At 36.8% G+C, this 19,379-nt stretch overlaps 1 protein-coding gene and 1 non-coding gene across 2 annotated transcripts in view; one reads left to right on the plus strand and one right to left on the minus strand.

Moving 5' to 3' along the window:
- The window catches only part of LOC102403810 (solute carrier organic anion transporter family member 1B3), an 80,460-nt gene that overhangs the window by 15,897 nt on the left and 45,184 nt on the right, over positions 1–19,379 (plus strand). The window lies entirely within an intron of this gene.
- Positions 6,076–6,182, minus strand: LOC112584754. Its single transcript, XR_003109161.1, has one exon. It is a non-coding gene; the product is annotated as a U6 spliceosomal RNA (small nuclear RNA).

Here is a 19,379-nt window from a genome sequence, read left to right on the forward strand (position 1 = left end):
AGTCTTTGTGGTGAAGGAGATCCTGCCATTCCAGTGACCTGCGTGGTGACATTGACAGCAGCAAGACATCAACAATCTCAGAGTCACAAGAAGGTGACAATTTTCTTAAAATGACAAGAGTATAGTGATCTAACTGATAGAGAATCCAAACTAGCTGTCATGAGGAAACTGAATGAGTTACAAGAACACTCAGAAAGGCAATTCAATAAGCTCAGGAATAAAGTTAATGAACGGAAGGGACACTTTACTAAAAAAGATCAAAATTCTTAAAAAAAAAAAATAGAGAGGGGGCAATTCTGGAACTGGAAAACTCAATAAACAAGATGAAGAATGCATTAGTAAGCACTAAAAATAGAGCAGACAATATGAGAAAGAATTAGCAAGCTCAAAGGGGGAAATCTAGAAATGATATAGATAAAAGAGGTGAGATAATTAAGACATAACAAAATGAGGAAGTTCTTTGAGAAATATCTGACTCTTTTATGAAAGGAAATACTAGCATGATGGGTATCCCAGAAGAAGAGAGGGAAAAGAGAACAGAGCTTATTTAAAGAAATAATAGCTGAGAACTCCCCAAACGTGGGGCAGAAATTGGAAATGCAATGAGGAATATTCATTCGCTATAAAGCTAAGAGAATATTTAATTACCTCAACACAAAAAGATGTTCTCTAAGACACATTATATTAAAACTAACAAAAGTCAGTGACAAAAAGACTTTTAAAGGTAATTAGGAAAGAATAGATGGTAACCTACAAAGGAAAGAAGGTTTCTTAAATTACAGAAAATACAGGCAGGGAGAGAGTGAAATGACATTTTCAAAATGAAGAAAAACTGTCGGCCAAAAATATCCTATCTAGCTAATGATAACTTCTAGAAAGTCATCATTCAGATATGGAGAAATTAAGAGTTTTCAAGACAAACTAGGGTCAAAGGACTTCATCAACACTAGACCTGCCTTATGAGAAACATTGAAACTCTTTTACCAGAAACAAAAAGTCTTTTACCAAAAACAAAAAGTCAAAGGTACATAACACTGAGTAAGGTGATAAACAGAGTCTGAAAATTGCAACTATAGAATTTTAGAATTCTATAGAATAGAATTTTAAACACTTCATTATAGAGTAAAGGTTAAAGAAAAAAAGTAATACAAATGACTGTAGCTCCTTAAATTGGTAACAAACTCACAACATAAAAAGGGATAATCTGAGATAACAGAAACATAAAAGTTGAAAAGATGGGACTTCCGTAAGCAAATGAAGATAAGGTGCTATCAGCAGAAAAACGATTATTTTATCCATGAGATATTTTATACAAAGCTCATGATAACCATGAAACATAAATCTAGAGCAGAGACACAAAACATAAAAAAGAGGAAACAGAAAAATCTGATTAAAAAAAACAAACCTACCAAACTGATTCACAGAAACACAAACACAAACAGAAAAAAAAAATGGAGATACAGACAAATCAGAAAACAAAAGACAAAAAGACCAAGTCCTCATTTATCTATAATCACCCTAAAGGTAAATAGATTGAATTCACCAATGCAACAAAACACAGGGTGCCTTTGTTGTCAGTCATTCAGTCACTCAGTCATGTCTGACTCTTTGTGACCTCAAGGACTGTGGCACGCCAGGCTTCCCTGTCCTGCACCATCTCCTGGAGCTTACTCAAACTCATGTCCATTGAGTCAGTGATGCCATCCAGTAATCTCATCCTCTGTCATTCGTTCTCCTCCTGCCTTCAATCTTTCCCAGCATCAGGGTCTTTTCAAATGAGTCTGCTCTTCGAATCAGGTGGCCAAAGTATTGGAGCTTCATCATCAGGCCTTTCAATGAATATTCAAGATTGATTTCCTTTAGGATTGACTGGTTGGATCTCCTGACAGTCCAAGGGACTCTCAAGAGTCTTCTCCAACACCACAGTTCAAAAGCATCAATTCTTCGGTGCTCAGCCTTCTTCGCAGTCCAATTCTCACATCCATACATGACCACAGGAAAAACCACAGCCTTGACTAGACGGACCTTTGTTGGCAAAGTAATGTCTCTGCTTTTGAATATGCTGACTATGTTGGTCATAGCTTTTCTTCCAAGCAGCAAGTGTCTTTTAATTTCATGGCTACAGTCACCATCTGTAGTGATTTTGGAGCCCAAGAAAATAGGCTGTCATTGTTTCATTGTTTCCGCATCTATTTGCCATGAAGTGATGGGACCAGATGCCATGGTCTTAGTTTATTGAATGTTGAGTTTTAAGCCAGCTTTTTCACTCTCCTCTTTCACTTTCATCAAGAGGCTCTTTAGTTTCTCTTCACTTTCTGCCATAAGGGTGGTGTCATCTGCATATCTGAAGTTATTGATATTTCTCCTGGCAATCTTGATTCCAGCTTGTGCTTCATCCAGCCCGATATTTTGCATGATATATTTTGCATATAAGTTAAATAAGCAGGGTGACAATATACAGCCTTGATTTACTCCTTTTCCTATTTGGAACCAGTCTGTTGTTCCATGTCCAGTTTTAACTGTTGCTTCTTGACCTGCATACAGATTTCTCAGGAGGCAGTAGTCTAAGGTAGTCTGGATGGATTTAAAATAAATCCCAACTATATGCTCCTTCCAGAAGACTCATCTCAGCTCTATAGACAAACATGGGCTTAAAGTGAATGGATAAAAGATGATACTTTAAGCAAATAACAGATAGAAAAGCAAGTGTAGCCATATACATATCAGACAACATGAATTTCAAGCTAAATAAAATAACAAGACACTAAGATAGGCATTATACAATGATAAAGGAGACAACTAATAAAGGAGACATAATAGTGATGAATACATATGCACCTGCAATAGGAGCAACAAAATATATAAAGCAATTATAAAAAGACTTAAAGAGAATTTGAGAGCAACACAATAATAATGCGACTTTAACACCCTGCTTACATCAATGGATTAATCATCCAGACAAAATACGAACAAAGAAACAGCAGTCTTAAATGGAACATTAGGCCAGAGAATTTGACAGATTTGTTTAGAACATTCCATCAAAATGAAGCAGAATACACATTCTTATCAAGAGCACATGGAACAGTCTGAAGGATGAACCACATGTTGGGATACAAAACACTAAATTTAAGAAGACTGCAATCATATCAAACATTTTTTCCCAGTTACAATAGCATGAAACTATAAATCAAAGCTGAATAAATCACAAATATTGGAGAGTAAACAATATGCTACTGAACAACTTCAATGAATACTTCAGACAGATGAAAATAAAAATATAACATACTAAACTTTCTGAGATGCAACAAAAGCTGTATTAAGAGAGACGTTTTTAGCAATAGAGGTCTATTTTAACAAATAAGATTTTGTATATATATATATATATATAAAATCTCACATCTAAAGGAACTAGAAAGTGAAGAACAAATGAAGCCCAAAGTCAGTAGAAGGAGTGAAATAATAAATATCAGAGCTGAAATTGATGAATCAGACTAGAAAAGACAATAGAAGAGATCAATGAATCTAAATGCTTGTTTTTTGAAAAGATAAACAAATTGACAAATCTTTAGCTCAACTCACTATGAAAAAAGGAGGGAAGACATAAACTCAGAACTGAGGAGGAGAAATAATAACAGATACCCCAGAAATAAAAAGAATTATAAGAGAATGTTATGAACAGCTATTTGCCAACAAATTGGACAATCTAGAAAAGAAATGGATAAATTCTTAGAATCATACAACATTCCATGACTGAATTGTGGAGAAATATAAATTGTGAACAGACTGATCATTAGTGAAGAGATTAAAATAGTAATCAAGAAAGTCCCAAAAACAGACATCCAGGAGCAGACAGCTTTAAAAAGCAACTCAAAATGGATCAGAATTAAATGTAAGAACTGAAATCATAAAACTAGAAGAAAAGATAGGCAATGCACTCTTTGGCGTTGGTCTTAGCAATACTTTCTGGATGTGTCTCCTCAGGCAAGGGAAGCAAAAGCAAAAATAACAAACAAAAGATCTTCTGCACAGTAAAGGACACCATCAAAAAAAAGAAGAAGAAAGAAAAGAAAAGGCAACCTACTGAATGAGAGAAGATATTTGCAAATCATATGTCAGATAAGGGGTTAATATCCAAAATATATTTAAAAACTCACAGAGCTTAACAACAAAACCAAACTCATTTAAAAAAAAATAGGCAGAGAAGCTAAAATGCATTTTTCCAAAGAAGACATATGATGGCCTTTGAAAGGCCATATATACATAGATACAGAAAGGTACATTGAAAGATGTTCAACATCATTAATTATTTGGGCAATGCAAATCAAAACCATAATGAGATATCACCTTACACCTGTCAGAATCTATATCATTAAGAAAAAAAAAAAATAAGCCAAGTGAGAGATAACAAGGATGTGATTTAGGATAATAAAGAGATGAAGGAAAAGTGTGTGAGTTTATCTGATCCAAGAACTGTTTTGCTTTTCATGTGTGAAATACTTGCATTTCAATTACAGTTCTGCTACATTTTTAGCTTTACTCCTCTGGTTCAATAATTTTGCATCTCTAAACTTTATTATTCTTATTCTGAAGACAGAAATGCATGACAGGCAAGGATTTTGTGAGCATTATAAATAATACTTGTAGAATACCGGGAACACATCCTAGCAAATATTAGCTTCCAGATAATAACATAAATTGTTTTCATGTCCTTCCTGCATTAATTGGAAAAAGAAATATTTAGTGAATGAGGAGAAACTAAGTTTTCTGTAGGGTGTCAGATGCAAACCTTCATCTTTATCTCCGCTATTAAACATTTTTCAAAGGATATATTGACTCTACAGTTTCTGTTTAAGAAAATTTCGATGTATACTAATATCTATGTCATAAGAAAGTACAGATTACAAAGAGAGTACATATACATCTATTCAGAAGATGTGGTATAAATTAGCATCTTTATTATGCATAATATTTTGGATAGTGCATTTTTCTCATTTTTATAGCTTCTTTTCAGTTTTTTTGTATGTGAAATGTTCTGTTTTTTTCCTTTGTTTTGAGATACTTTCCTCTACATCAGAGTGCCCAGTTAGATTAGTTGCTTTAAAATTCTTGTCCAGCAATACTAACGTATGTGTTAGTTACTAACATAATCTAAGGGTTGGACTTGGTTGATTGTTAATTTTCTTGAGACTTGGCTACATTTTCCTGGCTCTTCATGTGTTGGTAATTTTGGACATTGTTATATTCTTCCAAAGTCTGTTGATATTTTTTGTTTGTGTTACAAGGCAATTAAGTTTGTTGACCTGAAATTGCAATGTCTATCTCTTAGGAAATAGTTCAAATCTCAGTTCAATTACTTTATCCTTAGCCGACTAGCTTAAATTGTTCAGAGGTCAAATATTTGGAGAGTTTACATACAGAACTTAAGGCCCCCATTCTCTGGATCTCTCCTTTATGAGATTCTCCCCTGAATTTATTTTTCAGATTAGACCAATATTTATTGCAAAAATACAAGCAGGTTTTCTGATCCAAGTGCTTTGGCTCCTCTGATGCAAGGGTATATTTAGATAAAAAATTGAGAGTTTAAGATAATACAATTCCAATCATACTTGTATACATATACATTTCTAAAATTTATGTTTGTATACTGGGTCTTCATGGGTTTTTCTCCAATTGCAGTGAGTGGAGGCTTCTCTCTCCTTGTGTTCCTGGGCTTCTCATTACAGTGGCTTCTCTTGTGTAGCAGGGCTCTGGGACGCACGGGCTTCAGTAGTTGCTGCACTTGGGCTCAGTAGTTGTGGCTCCTAAGCTCTAAATCACGAGCTCAGCAGTTACGGCACACGGACTCAGCTGTTGTAAAGCATGTGGGACCCTCCTATATAGAAGATCAAATCTGCGTCTCCTGCATTGGCAGGCAGATTCTTTTACCGCTGAGCCGCCAGGGGAGCCCTTATATACATTTTGATCAGAACATTACACTGACGACCTACAGGCTTTTTTTAAATTGCAGGCAAAATGTTAATTTCTTCTTGTCTATCCGCACTTTAATATATTTCATAGACTTTAAGAAGTATCATAAAAAATATGGAACACTTCACACACCTGCATGTCATCCTTGCACAGGGACCATACTTATCTTCTCTGTATTGTTCCAAATTTAGCATATGTGCTGCCAAAGCAAACACCCTCCCCTAAATTTTAATCTAAACTCTTTTTTCTCATTCTTCAGGTCAAAAGAACTGTGAGTTTTTTAAAAGAATTTTAACTTTTCCGAAGAATGCTAACAGTGGCCTCACCTTAAAGCCTAAGAAAAAGAAACTAACCTTAGGTGTCTCCTTTTAAGTGTCAACTCCTCTCCAGAACTTGACAGCTTTTTTTGTTCTCCCACATTTTGGGGTGTTTTTTGTTTTCCCCTAAGACTTTACAGGATCAGCCAAGTGGGAACTTATTCAGCTACATTGGAGAACTAAATGTTTAAAAATCACCCTCAGCCTGCTGAGGGCACTTAAGAATAAGAATGCAAAAAATAAGATTTGATTCATGGAAATGTAAACAAATCTTGGTTTTATTGAGAAAAAAAAAGAGAGAGAGTTATGGAAAAGTTAGGGTGCAGTGGGGCAAGAATAAGCTGTTAATGTAACAAGCCTGAATATGGATTAACTGTACAGTTATCCACTGGTAAATCTCAAAACTGCTTCCATACAAAACTCTCTCTTGAGCACCAAACCTGCTGGGTCTATCAGGTAGAAGTTTATTTTTAGACATCTCAAATTTGATTTGTGAAGAGATGGTTTCATTTTCTTCCCTAAGACTTCTCTTTTTCTCATCCCAAATAATAGTATTACTACATAAAATGAAGCAAACTATAAAACAAAATTAGAATACTTATATTCTGTTATTTCCAAATTTTATTGGTTCTCCTCTTAAACTTTTCCCAAGCATGTCTATAACTTTCTGTTCCCCTCTTTCCATCTCTGTTCATCTTTCTTTCTGAAATCAGCTTCCTAACTAATTTCTTTGCCATAAATTCATCTTCCTCATGACTACAGAACTAGCCCCCTAAAATTTAATTTCCTTAGGTCACATTTAAAAATACAGATTGATCTCCCAGCGGTTGACATATTTCTATCCTTATATTTCACCCACAGATATTATTTTCGTTTTGCAAATGATCTGTGTTCTTACACTACTCTGGGCTTTCTGTGTTCTTCCACTACTCAGAGACAAAGTAATGTCTCTGCTTTTCAATATGCTATCTAGGTTGGTCATAACTTTCCTTCCTAGAGGTAAGCATCTTTTAATTTCATGGCTGCAATCACCATCTGCAGTGATTTTGGAGCCCTCCCCAAAAAAAGTCTGACACTGTTTCCACAGTTTCTGACTTTGTTTAAAATGTTTATTTCTTTTTCGGTTTCTAAGCTTCTTTTACTCCCTAAAGACTTCTTTCAAACGTTACCACATCTATAGGAACTTTGACCTTTGCAGACAGAATTAACCACTGTCCTGTGTACTCATAAATTTATAAATGTATAGCAATTGTGGTACTCCTTACTTTATTATACCGGCATTATTTGTTTATTGGGCTAGGAAAACATTAATTCTTTGGAGGCATTTATTATGTCTTAGTTGTTTTTACTTCTCTTCTTACTCTGTGTCTTTTTCCAACTCCAAGGCTTAGTGGAGTTAATTGCCATACTGTAGTTGCTCAACAAATGTTTGCTGAGTAAATGAATTGAGGTTCAAATGTTGAACCTCAAATGTTTATGTTGTTGATTATGGATGTACACGTGGCAATGTGGAAACTTGGAACTGCCTCTGACCTTAATTCTAGAGCTCTTGCCATAATAAACAAAGAACTGACCTGCCACTTCAGTTCAGTTCAGTCACTCAGTCGTGTCCAACTCTTTGCGACCCCATGAATTGCAGCACACCAGGCTTCCCTGTCCATCACCAACTCCCGGAGTTCACCCAAACTCACGTCCATCGAGTCAGTGATGTCATCCAGCCATCTCATCCTCTGTCGTCCCCTTCTCCTCCTGCACCCAATCCCTCCCAGTATCATAGTCTTTTCCAATGAGTCAACTCTCCACATGAGATGGCCAAACTATTGGAGTTTCAGCTTTAGCATTAGTCCTTCCAATGAACACCCAGGACTGATCTCCTTTAGAATGGACTAGTTGGATCTCCTTGCAGTCCTAGGGACTCTCAAGATTCATGTTGATGTATGGCAAAACCAATACAATATTATTAAGTAATAAGCCTCCAATTAAAATAAATAAATTTATATTAAAAAATGAATAAATAATAAATTTTTTTTAAAAAAGAGTCTTCTCCAACACCACAGTTCAAAAGCATCAATTCTTCGGTGCTGTGCTTTCTTCACAGTCCAACTCTCACATCCATACATGACCACTGGAAAAACCATAGCCTTGACAAGATGGACCTTTGTTGGCGAAGTAATGTCTCTGCTTTTGAATATGCTATCTAGGTTGGTCATAACTTTCCTTCCAAGAGATAAGCATCTTTTAATTTCATGGCTGCAATCACCATCTGCAGTGATTTGGGAGCCCTCCCCCAAAAAAGTCTGACACTGTTTCCACTGTTTCCCCATCTATTTGCCTTGAAGTGATGGGACCAGATGCCATGATCTTAGTTTCCTGAATGCTGATCTTTAAGCCAACTTTTTCACTCTTCTCTTTCACTTTCATCAAGAGGCTTTTTAGTTCCTCTTCACTTTCTGCCATGAGGGTGGTATCATCTGCATATCTGAGATTATTGATATTTCTCCTGGCAATCCTGATTCCAGCTTGTGCTTCTTCCAGCCCAGCATTTCTCATGATGTACTCTGCATATAAATTAAATAAGCAGGGTGACAATATACAGTCTTGACATACTCCTTTTCCTATTTGGAACCAGTCTGTTGTTCCATGTCCAGTTCTAACTGTTGCTTCCTGACCTGCATACAGGTTTCTCAAGAGGCAGGTCAGATGGTCTGGTATTCCCATCTCTTTCAGATTTTTCCACAGTTTATTGTGATCCACACAGTCAAAGGCTTTGGCATAGTCAATAAAGCAGAAAAGAGATGTTTTTCTGGAACTCTCTTGCTTTTTCCATGATCCAGAGGATGTTGGCCATTTGATCTCTGGTTCTTCTGCCTTTTCTAAAACCAGCTTGAACATGTGGAAGTTCATGGTTCACATATTGCTGAAGCCTGGCTTGGAGAATTTTGAGCATTACTTTTCTAGTGTGTGAGATGAGTGCACTTGTGTGGTAGTTTGAACATTCTTTATGCAGGTAAATACCAACTTTACCTTTTATCTCAGTACTAGTTGTGTCTTTCTGCCTGTGATATTTTAAAATGTATTTGATAATTGTAAATATTTGTATCTCTGTTCTGAAATCTCTCAATCTTAAATTCTCTATCTCATGGCATCAGTCTTTTAATATTTTTCATTGAAGAAATTAGTTTTTTATTATTTATTTATGTTCTAAGAAAGTCACCATACCATTCTTTCTCTGAACTTCAGCCCCACATTAGGAACATGGCTAAAATGCTCACAGCTCAGGTTATAGTTAGAATAAAAGAAAGCATATTTAGAAATCTATCTACAGAAACTCATTCCACAACCTTCTAAAATCCCAGTTTATGAAGAATCCTATTGTAGCCCTTGTGTTTGCACCTGTTACTCTTTTCTTCTTTGTAAATCCAATTTAGAATTGTACCATGCGAATTTTGATTTTATTGAATCTCTTGTTTTGAGCTAATCTTCCTTTTAAGATTGAAAATATGGACATTGCAAAACCTTTTTCAGAACTTTTAGAAAGCTGCTCTTATATAGGACAAGTTTTACTTCTGGTCACACTTGTATCTGCTTTAATGAGATAATGTCCTCTTACTTCCTAAAATCCCCTCCTCTTTGATTGTACCAAGTAGAGCTTTGATGATCAGGACTTAGATAAGAGTTTGACTCAGTATTTCTTTAATAATCAATAAATCATTTTGTCAGTGTGCTCATTACTGATTCTGCAGCAACTCAAATAGTGCCTGACAAAAAATGTGTTTGGCTAAATGATCAGACACTGAATGAATTTACAGCCAAAAGCTGAGTGATGATAGCTCGCAGTGATAATAAAATCAGACATTTATCAATGCTTATTACATGCCAAAAATTTATGTATATTATTTTAATTAATCTTCATAATAATTTTATTGTAATTATCTCCATCTAAAAGCTGAAAATCTAAAATATGAGAGGTTTCACTGCATGTAAGCTATATACCATATTTATAACCAGGGAACAACAATTTATTCAACAACCAAAAACCATTTATGGAGTACATACTCATAATGTGTCAGGCATCTGAGTTTGATAAAAAGCCTGATAACATTTTTTTTTCTATTTATTAGAGAATGAAAGGTAGAACTTGACTTTCAGTTCAATACAGCACACTGTGAATAATAAGGCTGAAGCCATGTCCTCCCCCCTCCAATTTTAATAAAAATGTAAAAGATATTAAAAGCAACTTGTGGATGTGCTAGAAAAGAAGAGATATATTGTGTAAATCAGAAACTATAAGAGTTTTTGAAAAACTAAGAAGGAAAAAGAATTAGGCTAAAGAAAGAAATCACAGTCTAATACAAGTGCAGGAGAAGAAAGCTGAAAAAACATGGATGTGACTCCAAGGGTGCTTCAAAGGCAAAAGCCAGTGATCATGGGATCAAGACAGGTCCCAGAGACAAGCAGCAGGCATCTGTATAGTGTGTTCCACTCATTCAGTCAGAGAAAACATGCCTCTTTCCTGTTTAACATTTCACCTGATTGTCAAATTACCCTCCCACCCCAACTTAGTCCAAGCAGAAAGCAGCAGAGGCATCTATCCTGGGCAGGAAAGGTGAGTGTGGGTGGATGCCTGGGCATATGCAGCTAACAGTGTCTTTAGTGGCTGGTGACACCCATGGAGAAGTGAAGGGCCCACAGGCAGATAAACTATTGACTTGTTTTAGTCACTACAACATGCCTGACTCTTTTGTGACCCTGTGGACTGTAGTCTGCCAGGCTTCTCTGTCCATTCAATGCTGGAACAGGTTGCCATTTTTTTCTCTGGGAGATCTTTTTGGCCCAGGAATCAAACCTCTTGTCTCCTGCATTTACAGGCTGATTCTTTACCACTGAGCCACCCTGCTGCCAAAGACTGCTGCCTCTCCATCCCAGAGAGGCTTCACAAAGACTGAATATTCAAAGACAAGGAAAGGGAGCTTCCATATGTAAAAGAAAGCAGGCAGGCAAGAATCACCAGATATTTTATTTACTTCACTACTCTTGAAAACAGGCAACAAACTCAATAAATTAAAAAATTCACCCATGGCTGTACACACACACACACACAGGCACACACACACACATAAGTGTGTATATGTATATATACATATCTATAAGATTTATTTACTTATAGTTATATATATTTATAAAAAGAACAGAACTTTAAAATTAGTAAAGGGCAGGGAAGAGGAATGGAGGAGGAAATGCTCACCAGGAAGTTCTACATCTGTATAAAATTTCATATATCAGGGGATGACAAAAGTGAAGAGAAGTTACAGGGGGGAAAAAAATGAACCTATGTAGTAACATGCCTCTGTCTGTCAGCCACAGTGACAGTTTGAACATATCCAGTAGGACATGTTACTTCTCTCAGCAGAAAGCTACCCACATTTTTTAAATGGGAAAATACATTTTTTATAGTTTTAGAAACATATGATGTTAAATTTATTGTCTTAACCAATTTTTAAAGGTACAGCTCAGTGGTGTTAAGTATCTTCATGTTGTTTACACGAATCTCTAGACTTTTTCATCTTGCAACACTGAAATACTTACTAAACACTAATATTCTCTGTTGTCTTCACCTGGTTTTGGGAACCCATATTTTTACTTTCTGCTTTTATGATTTTGGCTACTTTATTTTTTTATTTTTTTTTAACCCCATCTTGACCCCTCCTCCCTCCTCCCTCCCCGTACCATCCCTCTGGGTCATCCCAGTGCACCAGCCCCAAGCATCCAGTATCGTGCATCAAACCTGGACTGGACACTCATTTCATATATATTATACATGTTTCAATGCCATTCTCCCAAATATCCCACCCTCTCCCTCTCCCACAGAGTCCAAAAGACTGCTCTATACATCAGTGTCTCTTTTGCTGTCTCGTATACAGGGTTATTGTTACCATCTTTCTAAATTCCATATATATGCGTTAGTATACTGTATTGGTGTTTTTCTTTCTGGCTTACTTCACTCTGTATAATAGGCTCCAGTTTCATCCACCTCATTAGAACTGATTCAAATGTATTCTTTTTAATGGCTGAGTAATACTCCATTGTGTATATGTACCACTGCTTTCTTATCCATTCACCTGCTGATGGACATCTAGGTTGCTTCCATGTCCTGGCTATTATAAACAGTGCTGCGATGAACATTGGGGTACATGTGTCTCTCAATTCTGGTTTCCTCAATGTGTATGCCCAGCAGTGGGATTGCTGGGTCATAAGGCAGTCCTATTTCCAGCTTTTTAAGGAATCTCCACACTGTTCTCCATAGTGGCTATACTAGTTTGCATTCCCACCAACAGTGTAAGAGGGTTCCCTTTTCTCCACACCCTCTCCAGCATTTATTGCTTGTGGACTTTTGGATCACAGCCATTCTGACTGGCATGAAATGGTACCTCATTGTGGTTTTGAGTTGCATTTCTCTGATAATGAATGATATTGAGCATCTTTTCATGTGTTTGTTAGCCATCTGTATGTCTTCTTTGGAGAAATGTCTATTTAGTTCTTTGGCCCATTTTTTGATTGGGTCATTTATTTTTCTGGAGTTGAGCTGTAGGAGTTGCTTGTATATTTTTGTGATTAGTTGTTTGTCAGTTGCTTCACTTGCTATTATCTTCTCCCATTCTGAAGGCTGTCTTTTCACCTTGCTTATAGTTTCCTTTGCTGTGCAAAAGCTTTTAAGTTTAATTAGGTCCCATTTGTTTATTTTTGCTTTTATTTCCAATATTCTGGGAGGTGGGTCATAGAAGATCCTGCTGTGATGTATGTCAGAGAGTGTTTTGCCTATGTTCTCCTCTAGGAGTTTTATAGTTTCTGGTCTTACGTTGAGATCTTTAATCCATTTTGAGTTTATTTTTGTGTATGGTGTTAGAAAGTGTTCTAGTTTCATTCTTTTACAAGTGGTTGACCAGATTTCCCAGCACCACTTGTTAAAGAGATTGTCTTTAATCCATTGTATATTCTTGCCTCCTTTGTCAAAGATAAGGTGTCCATATGTGCGTGGATTTATCTCTGGGCTTTCTATTTTGTTCCATTGATCTATATTTCTGTCTTTGTGACAGTACCATACTGTCTTGATGACTGTGGCTTTGTAGTAGAGCCTGAAGTCAGGCAGGTTGATTCCTCCAGTTCCATTTTTCTTTCTCAAGATTGCTCTGGCTATTCCATACAAATTGTGAAATTATTTGTTCCAGCTCTGTGAAGAATACTGTTGGTAGCTTGATAGGGATTGCATTGAATCTATAAATTGCTTTGGGTAGTATACTCATTTTCACTATATTGATTCTTCCAATCCACGAACATGGTATATTTCTCCATCTGTTAGTGTCCTCTTTGATTTCTTTCACCAGTGTTTTATAGTTTTCTATATATAGGTCTTTAGTTTCTTTAGGTAGATATATTCCTAAGTATTTTATTCTTTCCGTTGCAATGGTGAATGGAATTGTTTCCTTAATTTCTCTTTCTGTTTTCTCATTATTAGTGTATAGGAATGCAAGGGATTTCTGTGTGTTGATTTTATATCCTGCAACTTTACTATAGTCATTGATTAGTTCTAGTAATTTTCAGTTGGAGTCTTTAGGGTTTTCTATGTAGAGGATCATGTCATCTGCAAACAGTGAGAGCTTTACTTCTTCTTTTCCAATTTGGATTCCTTTTATTTCTTTTTCTGCTCTGATTGCTGTGGCCAAAACTTCCAAAACTATGTTGAATAGTAATGGTGAAAGTGGGCACCCTTGTCTTGTTCCTGACTTTAGAGGAAGTGCTTTCAATTTTTCACCATTGAGGATAATGTTTGCTGTGGGTTTGTCATATGTAGCTTTTATTATGTTGAGGTATGTTCCTTCTGTTCCTGCTTTCTGGAAAGCTTTTATCATAAATGGATGTTGAATTTTGTCAAAGGCTTTCTCTGCATCTATTGAGATAATCATATGGTTTTTATTTTTCAATTTGTTAATGTGGTGTATTACATTGATTGATTTGTGGATATTGAAGAATCCTTGCATCCCTGGGATAAAGCCCACTTGGTCATGGTGTATGATCTTTTTAATGTGTTGTTGGATTCTGACTGCTAGAATTTTGTTAAGGATTTTTGCATCTATGTTCATCAGTGATATTGGCCTGTAGTTTTCTTTTTTTGTGGCATCTTTGTCAGGTTTTGGTATTAGGGTGATGGTGGCCTCATAGAATGAGTTTGGAAGTTTACCTTCCTCTGGAATTTTCCGGAAGAGTTTGAGTAGGATAGGTGTTAGCTCTTCTCTAAGTTTTTGGTAGAATTCAGATGTGAAGCTGTCTGGACCTGGGCTTTTGTTTGCTGGAAGATTTCTGATTACATTAATTTTGCTACTTTGAATACTTCATGCCAGTGGAATCATACAGTATTTGTCCCTTTATGACTGACTTACTTCACTTAGCATGTCTTTGAGGCTCAGCCATGTTGTAGCATGTGATAGGATTTCTTTCCTTGTAGCTGTGAAAGGAAAAGAAGTGAAAAGCAAATGAGAAAAGGAAAGATATGCCCATATGAATGTGGAGTTCCAAAGAATAGCAAGGAGAGATAAGAAAGCCTTCCTCAGTGATCAGTGCAAAGAAATAGAGGAAAATAATACAATGGGAAAAACTAGAGATCTCTCCAAGAAAATTAGAGATACCAAAGGAACATTTCATGCAAAGATGGACTCAATAAAATACAGAAATGGTATGGACCTAACAAAAGCACAAGATATTAAGAAGAGGTGGCAAGAATATACAGAAGAACTGTACAAAAAATATCTTCATGACCCAGATAATCATGGTGGTGTGATCACTGACTTAGAGCCAGAATCCTGGAGTGTGAAGTCAAATGGGCCATAGGAAGCATCACTACAAACAAAGCTAGTGGAGGTGATGAAATCCCAGGTGAGCTATTTCAAATCCTAAAAGATGATGCTGTGAAAATGCGGCACTCAATATGCCAGCAAATTTGGAAAACCTCAGTGGTGGCCACAGGACTGGAAAAGGTCAGTTTTCATTCCAATCCCAAAGAAAGGCAATACCAAAGAATATTCAAACTATCACACAACTGCACTCATCTCACACGCTAGTAAAGTAATGCTCAAAATTCTCCAAGCCAGGATTCAGCAATATGTGAACTGTGAACTTCCAGATGTTCAAGCTGGTTTTAGAAAAGGCAGAGGAACCAGAGATCAAATCGCCAACATCTGCTGGATCATGGAAAAAGCAAGAGAGTTCCAGAAAAACATCTATTTCTGCTTTATTGACTATGCCAAAGCCTTTGACTGTGTGGATCACAATAAACTGTGGAAAATTCTGAAAGAGATGGGAATACCAGACCACCTGACCTGCCTCTTGAGAAACCTGTATGCAGGTCAGGAAGCAACAGTTAGAACTGGACATGGAACAACAGACTGGTATGTCAAGGCTGTATATTGTCACCCTGTTTATTTAGCTTCTATGCAGAGTACATCATGAGAAATGCTGGGCTGGAGGAAGCACAAGCTGAAATCAAGATTGCCGGGAGAAATACCAATAACCTCAGATATGCAGATGATACCACCCTTAATGGCAGAAAGTGAAGAAAAACTAAAGAGCCTCTTGACAAAAGTGAAAGAAGAGAGTGAAAAAGTTGGCTTAAAGTTCAATATTCAGAAAACGAAGATCATGGCATCTGGTCCCATCACTTCAAGGCAAATAGATGGAGAAACAGTGGAAACAGTGTCAGACTTTTATTTTGGGGGCTCCCAAATCACTGCGGATGGTGATTGCAGCCATGAAATTAAAAGATGCTTACTCCTTGGAGGAAAGTTATGACCACCCTAGATAGCATATTAAAAAGCAGAGACATTACTTTGCCAACAAATGTCCATCTTGTCAAGACTATGGTTTTTCCAGTAGTCATGTATGGATATGATAGTTGGACTATAAAGAAAGCTGAGCAAGGAAGAATTGATGTTTTTGAACTATGGTGTTGGAGAAGACTCTTGAGAGTCCCTTGGACTGCAAAGAGATCTAACCAGTCCATCCTATAGGAGATCAGTCCTGGATGTTCATTGGAAGAACTGATGCTGAAGCTGAAACTCCAATACTTTGGCCACCTGATGCGAAGAGCTGACTCATTGGAAAAGACCCTGATGTTGGGAAAGATTGAGGGCAGGAGGAGAAGGGGACGACAGAGGATGAGATGGTTGGATGGCATTACTGACTCGATGGACATGAGTTTGAGTTAACTCCGGGAGTTGGTGATGCACAGGGAGGCCTGGCGTGCTGCAGTCCATGGGGTCACAAAGAGCTGCACATGACTGAGCAACTGAACTGAACTGAGCTGAAGGCTGCATAATATTCCATTACATGTATATGCCACATTTTCCTCATCCCTTCATCTGTCGATGCACATTTGCATTCCTTCTAACTCCTGGATATTTTGAATAATGCTGTGATAAACATGGATGCACAAATACCTCTTCAAGATTCTTCTTTTAAGTCTTTTGGCTGTATACCCAGAAGTGGGATTGCTGTATCATATGATCATTCTATGATTCTACATGAACGCTTTCCCTGCAGAAAGAAAAGCAAAAACAAAGAACTTGAGACAGTATAATAAACATGGAAGGCTTGAGGTACATACACCAAGAACATCAAGAAGGCTAGGGTTTCTGTAGGGGAAGGAGCAAGGGCTGAAGTTACAGAAAATGAGATTTGAAAGTAAAAGAGAGCAGGGGAGAGGAGAGATTATTTCAAACCTTGGAGGACTTTGCGAAGATGAGATATTACTATGAGCAAGATGGAAAAACAGAGAATGCTGGCCTGATCTACTTTTCATTTTGAAAGAATCTTCCTACCTAATGTGTTGAGAAGAAATAGTAGGCAAACAAGAGCAGAAGCAGAAAGGTCTACACGGATAAAGATGTGGTATCTATATACACTGGAATATTACTCAACCATAAAAATGAGTGAAATTGGGTCCTTTGTAGTGATGTGGATGAACCTAGAGCCTGTTACACAAAGTGAAGTAAGTCAGAGAAACAAATATTGTATATTAATGCATATACATGGAATCTAGAAAAATGGTACTGATGAACCTATATGCAGGGCAGGAATGGAGATGTAGACATAGAGATCGGACTTGCAGACACAGCAGGGGAAGAAGAGGGTGAGATGAATTAAGAGAGTAGCACTGACATATATACACTACCATGTGTAAAACAAATAGCTAGTGGGAAGCTGCTGTATATAGCACAGGGAGCTCAGCACCGTGCTCTGTGATGACCTAAACGTGTGTGATGGAAGAGGGAAGGGATATTCAAGAAGGAGGTTTTATATATATATTATATATATATATATATGTATATACATAAAGTATATATATATATGTATATACATAAAGTATATATATATAGCTGATTAACATCATTGTATAGCAGAAACCAATGCAACTTTATAAAGAAATTATAGTCTAGTGGCTCTGACTATAAGGAATCTGTCTGCAACACAGGGGACCCAGGTTCAATTTCTGGGTCACGAAGATCCACAGGAGAAGGTAATAGACAGAAGAGCCTTGTGTCCTACAGTCCATGGAGTCACAAAGAGTTGGAAACAATTGAGCAACTAACATACTCCAATTAAAAAATAAATGAAATGGGAAAAAAAGAAGCAGAAAGGTCTTCTAGGAGGCTAATGCAGTGCTCCATTCTAGACATGATGTTGCCCACCACTTTGCAGAGTAGGAGGCAATGAGAAGGAGCTGTCTTAATCAGCGTGGGCTGCTATAACAGAATACCATAGACTAGATGTTTTAAAAAGCAGAAATTTTATTTCTCACAGTTCTGGAGGCTAGGCATCTGCGAGCAGGGTACCAGCATGGTTGGGTTCTGTCGGGAACCATCTTCCTTGTTTTCAGATGACTATCTTCTTGCTGTATCCTCACATGGCAGAGAGAGAGACATATCCTATCACGAGGACTCCACTCTCATGGCCCAATTATAGGTATACCACTTTTCAAAACTTCACTTTACATCATTTATGTTTATGAAAGACCTTCATTAGTACCTGTTTTTGCTAACTGAAAGAAATTCAAAAAGAAGTTTTGCTTTTACAAGAAATGGTGAAGAGCAAAAATAACATTTAGCCTTGGTCACCTTGAATAATGGCAGCAGCATATCTAATCTCCTTCCCTGAAAACTACACTTAGCATTTCAGCATGAAGCTGCCATATGTTTGAACTGTGTTTGCAAGCATCTGTGTTTTATCTAGATTTGTTTTGTGCATTTGTTAGCAAGATGTGTCCTAAGGAAATAGATTCTTTCCCATTTTGGCTTATGAAAATTTCAGAGGAATGCTCTGCTTTTGAATAGTGGGGAAAACTTGTATCACCCCAATACCCCATCTTGAAATATCATCACTTTGGGGATTAGAGTCTCAACATATGGATTTTGTGGAGACACTAACATGCAGTTCATAACAGGATGATATTTTAATACTAGATGTAACAGGAATTTGCTAATGGATATAAATGAGGACCGTAAGAAAGATTAATCCATAATTTTTTTAAAATCAAATTGAGAATAAAACATCAATAACCAGTGGGGTTAAAAGTCTTTTTTTCTAAAAACACTGACTATATTGCTTTGTTGTCTTCATGTTAATTTGGTTTGCTCCAATATTAGTGAGGTTTTATAAATGAAAAGTATTTCAGCTTGCTTCCTAGAAATGACTTTTGAAAACGTCTAGTTACTCCCCTCACTGTTGACCTTTGTTATTTACTTGGGGCTAAAGAACAGTTTGTAATCATGGCCATCTCATATCATTATCTAGCTTCTTAGGCCTTACAAATAGCTGTGAAAAGAAGAGAAGCAAAAAGCAAAGGAGAATAGGAAAGATATACCCATTTGAATGCAGAGTTCCAAAGGATACCAAGGAGAGATAAGAAAGCCTTCCTCAGTGATCAATGCAAAGAAATAGAGGAAAACAACAGAATGGGAAAGACTAGAGATCTCTTCAAGAAAATTAGAGATACCAAGGGAACATTTCATGAAAACATGGGCTCAATAAAAGACAGAAATCGTAGGG

This window comes from Bubalus bubalis, chromosome 4, assembly GCF_019923935.1.
Source record: "Bubalus bubalis isolate 160015118507 breed Murrah chromosome 4, NDDB_SH_1, whole genome shotgun sequence".
NCBI lineage: Eukaryota > Metazoa > Chordata > Mammalia > Artiodactyla > Bovidae > Bubalus > Bubalus bubalis.